Source organism: Lygodium microphyllum, unplaced genomic scaffold (genome assembly GCF_053477565.2).
Source record: "Lygodium microphyllum isolate KBCC unplaced genomic scaffold, Lygodium_microphyllum_v1.1.10 scaffold_74, whole genome shotgun sequence".
Classification (NCBI taxonomy): domain Eukaryota; kingdom Viridiplantae; phylum Streptophyta; class Polypodiopsida; order Schizaeales; family Lygodiaceae; genus Lygodium; species Lygodium microphyllum.
In genome coordinates, this window is record NW_028229557.1 from 316,997 (window position 1) to 330,498 (window position 13,502).

Sequence of the window (13,502 nt, forward strand, 5' to 3'; positions counted from 1 at the left end):
CCTGGCATACCATGATTGATTCTGTGGTCCTGAATCCAAGACAAAACACAGCCCCTACCTATGCCCAGAGTACTAATCAACTGAGGATGGATCTCTTAGCCTATCTTTCAAAACATAATCCATTTGATTCTACCTTCTTTGATGCCTATCATAGACGATCTCTCTTAGGACCTTCTATTCCTACCCTCCTATCTTACCAACAAATGGCTCGGGTCGTGGTGGATGGATTCTTTTTCAAGAGATATTGAAGATTAAAGTTGCGTTTTTTACCTGAACTTGTACTCCCTTTTTCCTGGGTCACGAGGACGCTTCCTTATTAAGTGTGGGGATATGTTGAGTGTTGAAATGACTTGTTTTTTGGCTGTTTTTTTGTTGTTTTTGAGAGCTGAATGGTTGATTTTATGAGATGATTGATTGGTTTGGAAGTGGTTTGATTTTATGAGATGATTGATTGGTTGATTTTACCTGAACTTGTACTCCCTTTTTCCTGGGTCACGAGGACGCTTCCTTATTAAGTGTGGGGATATGTTGAGTGTTGAAATGACTTGTTTTTGAGAGCTGAATGGTTGATTTTATGAGATGATTGATTGGTTGATTTTACCTGAACTTGTACTCCCTTTTTCCTGGGTCACGAGGACGCTTCCTTATTAAGTGTGGGGATATGTTGAGTGTTGAAATGACTTGTTTTTTGGCTGTTTTTTTGTTGTTTTTGAGAGCTGAATGGTTGATTTTATGAGATGATTGATTGGTTTGGAAGTGGTTTGAGAGTGTTTTGGATGATATTGATTGTGTTTTGGAAGTTCATGATGTTTATTAGTGGTTCTGTGATGTTTTGATAGGTTTTGATTGGTTCTGTATACCTTCTGTATAGCTTCTGTTTTGTTCTGTTTTGTTCTGATTGTCTTCTGTAAGGAGGGATGGAGTATTGATTGATGAAGATTGAGATCTTGTGAAACCTTATTGAATGGTTTGTGAGAGTTTGGAATGGTTTGAGTATGAGTTATGTGGTTTTGATGACCTTCTGTAGGTCTTCTGTAGAGCCTTTGTCTCTGTTCTGTTCTGTTCTGTACTGTAGCTGTTCTGGTACTGTTCTGTGACTGTTCTCTATGCTTCTGTATGTGTTCTGATGGATGAGAGTGTAGCTTGGGAAAGTTTTCTAGCCTTGGAAAGAGGTGAATACAAGTGCAAAGGAGCTGAAAAAAGTGAAAGAAGTAGCTGCTGAAGACTCAAGTGAAGACTAGAGTGAAGTGACAGTAGTGAGCTATGAAAGGACACTGTAGTGGCTCTGGTGACTTTTCATATCAGACATACCTCTTGGGAGGGGTATCCACGACCTAAGAAGGATTATTGAGAGTGATTTTGAGAGATTGTAGTGAGGATATGATGTATTATTGATAGAGAGAGAGAGAGAGAGTCAGAGATAGCCAATTTTACAAAAACAGAGTGATTGTGATCCGAGAAAATCACAAAAAATATTTGTCTAACATTTTGTTGATTTTTTGTACATTTGGAGCTTTGAAATAAAGAAGAGGGTGGGAACAAACTCTTGGGAAATCCAAGAAATCACTGGATGAAAATATTTCATGGACCGGTTTACCAAGGGGGGTGAAGAGTAAAGATCAATGGAGGAAGGTGAAGGGAAAATGTATAATGTGAAAAGGAAAGATATGAAATGGATTTGGAGCCATCCAAAGGGCATGTGAGGCTCATAATGTCATGACTTTGGAGCCTTATGACAATTCAACCAAATGGGACCCTTCTTGGAAGCATTAGTGGAAGAAAAATCAAACACATGATTTTGTAAGATTTTTTAAAAATACTTCCACTCCGATCCAAAAAAACTTTTCAACATCAAAGTTGTAGCGCGTGAGCTGAAGTTTCGGCTGATATTTTTTTATAATTTTTTGGAGCTACGAGTCGGGAGATAAACCAAAATGGTGGATGCCAACTTTTTCCAACTGTAGTGGAGACCACCTCCCAATTTAATACACATCCATACTTTCATCCCCACACTTAACACTTTCATAAAACATCATTCATTAGACCCCCAACCCTTTCCCCTCTCTTATCCTCTCCCTCAAGCTAATAAACCATTAGAATTCCCCTCCTAAATCACCCTCAAATCATCCTTAGTTGTAGTAGTAATGTATGAACTCTCATTACTCTCTCTCTATTATTGCTAGATATGATCTTATTTTATGAAGATTCTCTATATTTTTTATAGGAGAGCTCTTGGACTCAAGCTATGGGGGGGAGAATGGAGACAACTCACCTATGATGGAGCTTGATTAAGTACAAATTGGTCAACAAAACATCTAGATTGAGCTTCCATATTGGTGGAACCGCCTTAATGCAGCTTTGGTGATGTTAATTCATATTACATCTTAACCTCCTCCCTAAACACCCTCAAGGCCTATATAAAGAGGCCTTCTCCTTTGTAATTTGTAAGAAGAGAGAGAGCAAAGAGGCCTCCTTCAGCCCTATTGAGCCTTTCCCATTCTCCTTCATGAGCTTATGGAATTCCTTCTCTTACTATACCTTATGTATGCTCTACAATGTAATAAGCCCAGGATATTGGTGTCCATATTGTGTATATTGGTTATGTCCCGAGGGTTCTCCATCTCTTAAGTTTATTGATTCATCTATTTTTTCGTAGTTCGCTCATTCTCACTCACTCACTCTCTCTCTTCCTCTCTTAGTTTTCATCTCTTCTCCCTTACAATCTCCTCTCCCTCTTGCATAGTGTCCTAGTCCGCTCTTCCATGACTAGGTGGTGCCCTTATCTCATTCACTTTGTGGCAGAAGGGAGTTTGGCATAGTATAGAGGCTGCCATACCGAATTTCCTTCGTCATAAATTGGTGTCCCCACTGAGGACATTCTCATCTATGCGGGACGATACAACACATGGTGGTGCATCCTCTACAACAAGTACTCCAAGTGGCTCTTCTCCAACGCCTTGACCAACTCTTTTTGAAGCTGATCGAAGTCCACGACTCCCACAATGGTCTCCCAAGGAAGCCCAAGAAAGGAAGTATGCCTATCGGATGACGGCACGTATGCGGGTAAAAGGTGTTCACCTTAGAAATTCCATTCTCTCACAACGGAAAAAATCATGTTGCCATCAATTGCTAGGTTCTCATAATTGTGGTGAGTGTTTTGCAAACAAAGTAAAGGCTCTTCCGGAAGGTCCTCGTCTCCAAATCATCAAATCCCTCTCTCTCTCTGGCCTAATCCACATCAAAGGAGGACAATTATGCATGAACGGTGTGGAGTTTTGTAGAAGTGCAAAGTATGAAGACTACCTTCAACTGTTGTTAGCTCGAAGGTTGGGTGTGGTTGAAAAGGTGGCCATCACACCTTATGAAATATATGTCACCGAGGATGGACACACTAAGGCAAGAACAATCACTGGTGAGCAAATTCTCCGTATAGCAAAGTTGGTGGGATCCAAAAAGAAACATTCTGGGAAAAATCCTTCATAATTCAAGAAAGTGCATTCCCTCTACTCCCTTAAGTAGTTTCTACTCATGAATAATAATAATGGCCCAAAGTTCTACACCTTCCACTCTGTACAAAACATCCAAGTTAATGTATGCATCAGTAGGAAGATTTTCTTCCAACAGCGTCTTGTCATGTACTTTGGAGCTGAAAGATTAAGGGAGATTCTTGTATCACCAAAACCTATAATCTTCCCAATGCTAGACTACAATGCATCCTTCAATGCACATGTCTTTATCCTATTATAATAGTTTCTCATGAATCACAACGAGTTGTATGGACCTATCCGTCCACTTGCTATGCAAACTGTACATATTGTAGCTAGCACAAAGCTTAGATTCCAATGCATTATTAGAAGCATATTAGGGCCTAGACGTCTTGCTGAAATCAATGCATCTGTAAACCCATTCAACCTTCCCCTCATAAAATACAACTTAAGTCTAGACGTGTTCATCTTTGTACTCTACTAAGGCAACATGGCATTTCCAAGCTTCTTTGGGCGCAATGGAGAAAATGCATTGGATTTTTTGGACAACCTTGAGATGGCCTTCCTTGTCTCTGGGAGGGATGATGAAGCATTAAAGTTGAGGGATTTTCCTTTGGTGCTCAAGGAAGAAGCTAGAATGTGGTTTCAAACTCTAAATCCGGCCCAAAGAGCTGAATGGGAAGGATTGAAGGCAGCTTTCTTGCAAAGATTTCAACAAACTAACTCAGCTGAAGAGTTATGGCAACGGCTTTTGGCCCTCCATCAAAGTGATCCTTATGGTTATGCAACTTATGAGGAAGGGTTTTTGAAGCTTTGGGGGCAGTGGTCAGACTCACTGAACCCTGGAGAGAGAGGTCCAAACTGCCTTCAAAAGGATCGATTTATTTCAGGTTTGTATCCCTTGCTCAGGGAGAAGGTAAAGGTGAAATTTCCAAACACTTTTGAAGATGCTTTGAGAATCACTAGGGAAAAGAATCGAAAGATTCTGTACCAAGCCCAAGCTAGCCAAGCAGGTTTGGGAAACAACATCACAACTATGGAGGCCTCTCAAGTTTCCCCAAATGTATCTAATGCAGCAGGCCTTGTTAGAGGTCAAGAAGACATGATCCAACAAATAAACAATCTTACTAATCAACTAGAGGGTTTGAGAGTGAATCTTGTGCAAGGTGCAAGAAGACCTATCGAGGGGAATGGTGGGAATCGACCACAAATGCGGTGACAAGCAAGGGAGATGTTGTGTTACAACTGTGGAGAAAATGGACATGGCATGTACAATTGTCCTCACCCTAGAAGATATGATCACCCTGCCAGAGGTCCTCGACAACAAGTAAGCCCTCCTCGTGCTAGGACTCAAGAGCAAGAGCAGTCATGACCTGCAATTTTACAACCACCTTATGTTCAAGGTGAAACCCCTGTTGTTCAACCAAATGTTAATGTCATAAAAATAGAGGAGGTGGTCAGGGATAGAAGGCTCCAAGAAGAAATAGCAAGAGGTAAGATGAAGGTAGATGTAGTAGAGACCATGCCTATCAAGCGGGTACGTGTCCAAACTAAGGCAAGCAAGGAAGCAACCAATGAGGCAAGTACATCACGGGCACCTGCAGATGAAGGGAAGAAGAGAAAGACTCGAACTAGGTCTAAAATTGATATCTTTGACTTCCCTTTGGGTTCTCGGACACAACCTTATGATCTGGTAGCAGACGTGAGCTCTCAAGGGCCAAAAATTACTTGGCCACAACTACTTCATGCCTCTCCAAAGCTACGACGACAATGGTCAAAAATGGTAAGCACAAGGGCAAGGCAAGGTAAAATGGTTAGTGCAATCAAGGCATATGGACTCAAAGATATAGTGCCTATAGTGGAGGCTCAAATTAAAGGTCAACGGATTCGAAAAACATACATCGATAGTGGAGCAGAGGTTTGTGTCATGACAGAAAAACTTATGCATCAATTAGGTTTAGAAGTAATGGAATCCTCAACCTTCAGGGCAAAGATGGCCAACAATGATGCGGTCACATGTGTGGGTGTAGTGAAAGCTTTGAGAGTTTCTGTTTTTGGAATCACTGCAGCAGTGGATGTTTATGTGATGCCAGTAAAGGGGGAAGGATATCCCCTCATCCTAGGGAGACCTTGGCTTATGGGCATCGGAGCTAAGAAAGATTGGGCAACAGGAGATCTGGAGTTGAGGCCACGTAAGGTGGGTGGCCACGATCAAAAGGTGGTTTACAACTTGAAGAGTGGGCGTCAAGAGAACCTTGAACTAGAAACGTCTGCCGATGAGTGGAGCTCAAGTGGATGTTCCTCATCAGTAGAAGAGGAAGAGAGTTCAAGTGGAGAGAGTGATAGCACTCTCGAAGTTATGGGCATCACCTTAAAGGAACCTACCTTATCAGAAGACAACCCAAGAATCCAAGGAGAAGATGTGTGGGATGCTAGCCTAGAGAAGATGATATCCAATTATATAAAGGATGAAGAAAGGGAGGGTTATGTGAATGTTCTCAAGAAGCATGCATCATTATTTATTTCTAATTATACTCACATTATAGGTGTCACTGCAGTGAAGCATCACATCCAACTCAAAGAAGGAAGCAAACCTATAGTACAAAGATTGAGAAGACTGGGAGTTGTGCAACAGGATGCACTGTTGATGGAGGTGAAGAGACTCTTGAATGCAAGATTCATATACCCAGTGGAAGATTCAGAATGGGTCTCCCCAGTAGTAGTGAGGCCAAAGAAAAATGGTAAGTGGCGAGTATGCATAGATTACAAGCCACTAAATGCTGCAACAAAGAGGAACCACTTCCCTCTCCCATTTCAGGATGAAATCTTGAATGAAGTAGCGGGACATGAGCGGTATACGGTGTGTGATGGCTACTCTGGCTACTTCCAGATTCGCATTGCAGAGGAGGATCAAAAGAAGACCACTTTCATCACACCATGGGGCTGTTTTGCCTTTCGGGTCATGCCCTTTGGTCTCACAAATGCCCCAACAACCTTTCAACGATTCATGAATATGGTTTTCCAACCTTACTTTGGTAAGTTCATAAGGGTTTTCATAGATGACTTTTGTATTTACAGCTCAAGGAACATACATCTACGCAAGGTTGATGAAGGATTTACTCGCTTAGCTAGGTTGGGTGGACAACTAAATAAGGATAAATGTCACATTGGGGAAAGCAAGGTTACACTACTAGAGCATGTAGTGTCAATTGAAGGAATTGAGGTAGATCCAAATAAGGTAGAAACATTGCTAGCTCTACCTTCCCCAACCTCCATCAAACAATTGGTCTCCTTCTTACAAAAGCTAAGATATTTGGGTAGATTTATACACTTACTCTCTCAGGCCATATACCCCCTGCAGCAACTGACACGCCAAGAAATACTTGTATGGAGTGAACAAAGTGAAGGACATTTTAAGGAGATAAAGAAAATGTTGGGGTCACTTCCCATAATCCTCCAGCCTTGTTGGGAAGAAACATTCTTTGTAAACCCTAGTGTGGGAGAAGAGGCCATTGGTGCTGCTCTCCTACAAAAAGATCCAAAAATATCCTTCATGAGGCCTGTGTATTTTGCCAGCCGCCTCATGAAAGCCTCAGAGAAGGCTTACACCTCCATGGAACAACTAGTGTTGGCCCTCATGTTTGCAGTAACAAAATTTCGGCCATATTTACTTCCAAAGAGGTTTGTGATCATCACTATGGAGGATATGTTTCCTTATGCACTACAACATATGGAAATCTCTGACAAAATAGCAAAGTGGGTGGTCCGTCTTCAAGAGTTTGACTATACAGTGCAGGTTGAAAAAACAACTCGGGCATGCTTGGCTGATATTTTGACAAATAGGTGCTATGAGAAAAAAAAAATTCCCTCTTGTTTGCTATCTTGTTTTTGCTCTTGAGACTAACCTCTTCCCATAACATGCTCAGGAGGTGGCTGATTTGTAGCTTTAGATTGATCCACACTTCTTCTTGTCACTCTTTTTGATGTCCGTGCATTATCTTCATCTCTCTTTTGTTTCTCTTCCACAAATAGATATGTTTTTTGCACATTTTCTAAATATGTATACACTGAATATGCATCTACCGGTGATTCCAAACCAATTATGCCGCAAATGTCTTGCCCTGCATGAGACATTTCACTATCACTAACTTTTGTCTTTTTGGCTGCACACAAAGCATGTGTCCATATTACAGCCTTTGGACAACCATCACTTGGCCATGCATTCTATCCAACTCTAGACCAAAAGTAGAAGCATGCACATTTGCATAAGCATTTCAGACAGCCAAGTCTTCCAATAACTTTTTCATACCTCTCTTTCCCGAATTCAAAGCAAGAGGCAATCCCATTTCTGTGCATGGATCTTGCCATCTTTCTAAAAGATGAGCTATCGTGCCAAAGCCTTCTAATAAGTAGCACAATCCTTTCTCTCATGCTACAAACTATCATATCACAAACATCTTATTCCTAGTTTAGGGGTTGTTGCCTGTTCCCTTTCCTCTTGTTCTTTTTCATCCAATTTTGTGACCTTCAATTGAAGATCCCACATGCCTTTAACCAATTCATCTAAAACATCTTCCCTAACATTGGAAACAACAGGTGCAGCTATAGGTTTAGCCACAGAAGTGGGTGGCTCATTGGATACATCAACTATTTTACTCGTAACAGTGGCCAAGCTAGAGACATGCAATCTTTCTCTTCTTCTATGATTTTTCGCAAGTTCAGTAATAGCTTCCTTAACAGGCCTCCACTCTATTTTAAGACCTGTATCTGTTGTTTGATCCTCTAGAAAATCATCAAGATTCTCTTGAAGCTCAAGATTCGTTGCTTGTAGAAACAATTCAATTTTGTGACTTGCAAGACCGTTCCACAAGATCTAACTGCTCAAATTGACTTTCAATTTCTCCTAATAATTCTATAGCCATAAGACTCTTATTAGGTTGTAAAACCCACTCTTGAAAATTCTTGCACATAATTAAACTTGTTTCTTCAATATCAAATTCTTCCCTAAGTGTCTTTTTGCAGTCAACATCCTGCATGTGCAATTCAGTAATTCGCACTTTTAATTCATGTACAGTAACTCGTACAAAATACCGGCTCCATGCAAGTTTAACCACCCCAAATAATTCCATCTTTTGAGCATAGGTATGCACATATGTAGATAGATTCTTGCCATTGAATAACTTCATCTCATGCTCAATTGCTTGCAAAGCATTCATCACAACAGTTTTTGTTTGAGCAGAAGCCTGCATCACCTATTGTTGTTGTACCTACATAAGCATGTTCATGTTTTGCACTAACTGCTATAAAACATCACTGGAAATTGTGCTCGAAGGTTCTCCCATCTTGTACTTCCTTCTGAGATAACCTTTCACGTCAGGTTCACCAATGTCGAAGGGGTTTTAGTCGAAATGTCATATGCATGAGGGATTAGAGATAGAAGGAAGTAGAGAATAGAAGATGGAAGAGAAGAAAAAGAATAGACAAGAGGTAAACACAAAAAAGACAAATCACAATGAATCAAATCACTATGTATTGATAGAACCTGAAATTCCTTGTCTGTCACTACTCAGAAGCAATCTCCAAGCATTTGATCTCTTGGAGCTCCCTCGTAGACCAAAAACATGTATCTAAACAGGAGCTTCCTCTTTGCTACTCGGAACCCAAATCTGATGGTTCTGTTGGTTTCAAAAGGAGAGTAAAACTTCAAGATACTTGCTCAAAATTATCATAGGCCACTCATTCTTCTTCTCCCAATTTTCAAATTGATGTTCATTGCAATCAGGACCGCACGTGATTTTAACAATCTTCATTTTTCATGAAAAATCCAAAACAGGCTGAAAAAGTAACTTGCTTTTTGCATGACACCCTAGTCTAGAAGTTTTTTTAGATTTTTAGGATATTTATAATAAATAATATAAAAAATAGGCTAAAATTATCCAAAAATCTACTATTTTTGAACCATCAATGCCACGGACTCTAGCACTGATGACTCAGATGACATTGACTCTCTAGATCAGTAAGAAATTAGTCGGATGATGATGCACTCTAGAATGTTTTACACTATGTCTGCGTAGTGGTATAACATCCACCCCCTCTAAATCTACACATCCTCTCGTATGTGCCAAAATCCTAGTTGTCACAAGATTTTGAGTCCTCATCCTCTACAACCATATCCTTTGCTTCTTCATCTTCCATATCTTCCTTGCTAGCCCCTGTATCATGGCCACTATTTTCTTCTAATTTTGGCAACACGTAGGCAGTAGATTCTCATCTCTTGAATAATTTTATTCTTTGCCTTGCTACCGAAAGTTTTATGGCTATCCCATTCAGCTCATTTAATGCATAAGTAGCATTATCAAACACATGTCTTACCACATAGGGTCCAAACCATCTTTTGGAAACTTTACACATGGCACTATGTTGGATGTCTAAACTGCTATCATAAACCAATACCCAATCCCCATCTTGTATGGTTATTGGCCTCAATCTTTGTCTTTTGTCAAATAGTTTCTTATTCTATATCCTTGTTGTCCTTAACGTTGCAACAGTTGCCTCTATGTCTTCTAACTTTCTTTCCAATTGTCTAGTGTGTAAGGCCAACAACTCCTCTTGATTCAACTCCTCTTCCAAAGGTAGCACACTCCATGTGACTGTCATATCTTCTATCGGCATGATAGATTTTTGACCATACATCAATTGAGCACGCATATATCCTCTAATAGCACTATGAGTTGTTCTGTCAATCCACAAAGCATAAGGGAGTAATAGTGGCCACTCTTTTACCTTCTCTCCACGTGCTTTTGCCAATACCTTCACAATAGGTGAATGACCTCTTTCACTTTTTCAATTTCCTTAGGGGTTATAAGCTAAAGTTAAAGCAAGCTTTATCCCCAACTGTACAAAGAAATCATGAGCTTCATCTACATCTACCTCATTCCTATCTGTTGTAATTTTTCCCACACGACCACACCGACAAAAGATCTCTTATGAGAGAAAAGTACAAGAGTCTTCATGGGAAAGTACAAGATATCTCATTTTTCAAAGACCCATAGGCATCATGACTAAATCCACCACCCACTTAAAATAAAGAGACAAGGGATATGTGGGCTATAATCCATCTTGATGTCTCACAGATGAATACATTTGACATGCCGTACATGTTTCCACAAAGTATGCAACATCCTTATACATATCCTGCCACCAATATCTTTCTTTGATCTTTGCAAAAGTACCTCTATAGCCAGCCCATAAGCTTTCATGGAATTCTTGCATAACATTTACTTGTGAAGCTCCCTCACCCAAAACTCACAATGGCATACCCTATTTCTTTTTAGGATGTTTCCATAAGTATCCATCTTTTAAGAAAAACCCATAGGATTTCCTCTTTATCTTCTTAAACTCCTCATCTGACCATTCATCTCTCTTTATTAATGTACTGAGATATTGACCAATTATTTGCCACTCTTCTGCATATTTGTCTTCCAAAAACACTTCTCTATACAAGATACATAACATCTAAAGTGTCTTCTCTTTGCTGTCCAAGCTTTTGTTAATGTTGTAGAAACTCCTTGCATTGCTAAATTCACTCTTACAACATCATTTTCAACTACAAGAAATTCATCTTCTTGCTTCTCATCCATCATCCCATCTTCATTCTGATAGCATGCCTGAGATAACATGTCCACCATAAGGTTATCTATTTGTGCAATATGCTGAAATTTAGGGTTCAAATATTTGATGTATGAAATGCATCAGAGCATAGCAATGTCCGGGGTACAACAACTAGTAATCGTACCCAATCTAAAGTTTCCTCTGCCTCTAGAAAGAGCTTATTTACAGAATATACAATGATTTGATCACACACCAAATCTCATAGCAATCTGAGATTTTTGCTCAACCCTACTTCCGGTGCCTCCATAGGCACTATCCAAGAGAGAGAGTGGAAGAATGGGAGAGCTTCTTACCCGTTGCTTGCTTGCTCGAACCTTGCTTCTTCTCCTTCACTTCAGCCTTCAAAATCAGCCTCTCTCAGTGGTGCGGCTTTGATACCATGTCAAGAATCTCGTGGTGGGGGGGACTTGCTTGAGCTGCTGTGCCAAACACACACTGTATACACAAGAGGAAGCTCACTTAAGAACACAAGAAGAGAGATGGAGGTCAAAACGTTTTCTTGCTGGTTTCTTCTTAAGAAAGCAATCACTCTCAATGACTACACGAGCACCCATAAAATACTCCTTATCATATTGAAGGGTTGTCACAATTCCCCATAATTCTCTTTTTACATGTGGATACCTTCTCTGTCGTTCAATCAATACTTTAGTACCAAATTGAATTGTATATCTTTTCCCTTCCTCATCATCTTGCCCAATTGCTCATCCATCAAGATTGGGCTTGTATCAACAGTAATATTGATAGGCTTTCCATGTGCATAATGAGCCTTTCTCAATGTAGAAGAAGATTTTAAGACTTGCTTCAATTTCTTCATTGCTTTTCTGATGCTTCCTTTCCTAGTGAAATCTCTAGCCTTTCCTCAGGAGTCAATATAGAGCATCAGCTACATGTGCAATGTGAGGAATTTGTATCAACTAGAATACACATGCACCCAAGAATCTATGCACCTCTAATACATTTGTGCATATATGTTGCATTCTATCAATCCCATCTATTTTTGCTAGTGATGGTGTTTGCCCTTAGGGCCCACACATATGCCCAACAATCAAAACCTCTTCAACTCCAAAGACTGACTTTTGTTTGGAAAGAGTTTAATGCACCTCTTCTAGACACATCCAAATCCTTTCACTATCCACAATATGGTTTGCAACAAACTGTCTGCACCCATAAGCATCCATCTCTTCATTCTTTTCATTCACTGCACACCCTTTTATTGGAACATCATCCAAGAAGGGCCTTCTCAATTGTGGTATAAATCCCTGAGTACCCTATTCATAGCATTTCTCATGTGTGGCACTGAGCTTGTTGCACCGTGAAGGAGAGTACACATCGGTACTAACCCCAAGGGAGTCTTCATGGTTGTGATATCTATACTCTCAACTACAAGCTGAAACAGATCATACCCTGACCCGAGTAAAGATTACCCAAAGAATGTGAGAAATGCGGAATCTAGAGCATGGCAAAATCGGAAGCTATGGAGGATGAAATGAGAAGTGTGGACTCATGATGGAGAAGACAAGGACACTGTTTGTTACACAAGTGAATTAGGTTCCAAGATTGAGACTTGGACTCATAAACACAATCTTGTGTATGTGGACAATGACATTGACACTTCACTGAAAAGAAAAGAGTACTATCATTGCATTAAGAAAGGAAGCAAGTACAATGCTTTATAGGAAAGTAGGAAACTGTAGTAGGCACCATTGTGCATATGGGATAAGTTAGCCTGCATATCCTTGACCCTGAGGCTCCATACAAAGAGGCTGTTTTGTTGAGTGTGATTGCTAATTCTCAACACCCCTCCTCAATCACAACTAGAAAAGGCACAAAGTGTGTAGAGGCTGTAATGAGAACCACCTGCAAAGTGTGGGCATACCACAGACATGGCAAAACACTAGAGGTTGTCGCAGAAAAACCTAAGTGTGGGTACCATAAACATGGTGGACATCCAGAGGCTGTAACAGGGGCCTCACAAAGTGTACAGGGACTGTAATGCCAAGTTACATAAGGAGTTTACAAAGCTTATGGCAGGAAGCATTAGGGCAAGGAAAATATAAGGCTATTAAAACAGTCTATCAGAATTATGAGAGTACAAGGACTGATGAGTCTTGTCCTTCCGATCCTGGTGGTCTTCATCTTCATCTTCTTCTTCCTTTGCTCCATTTTCTTCTTCTTCTTTGACTGTGACTAGATAGGCCTTTTGGGATCTCTTTCTTGCGTGGCAGAACTTCTCGATGTGTCCGGTCCTTTTGCAGAAGTCACAAAAGAGCTGATCCTTCTTGCCTTTGTACCTGTTGCCAACATATAATGCATGCTCATCTCTAGAGGTACTTGGTTCTTCTTTAG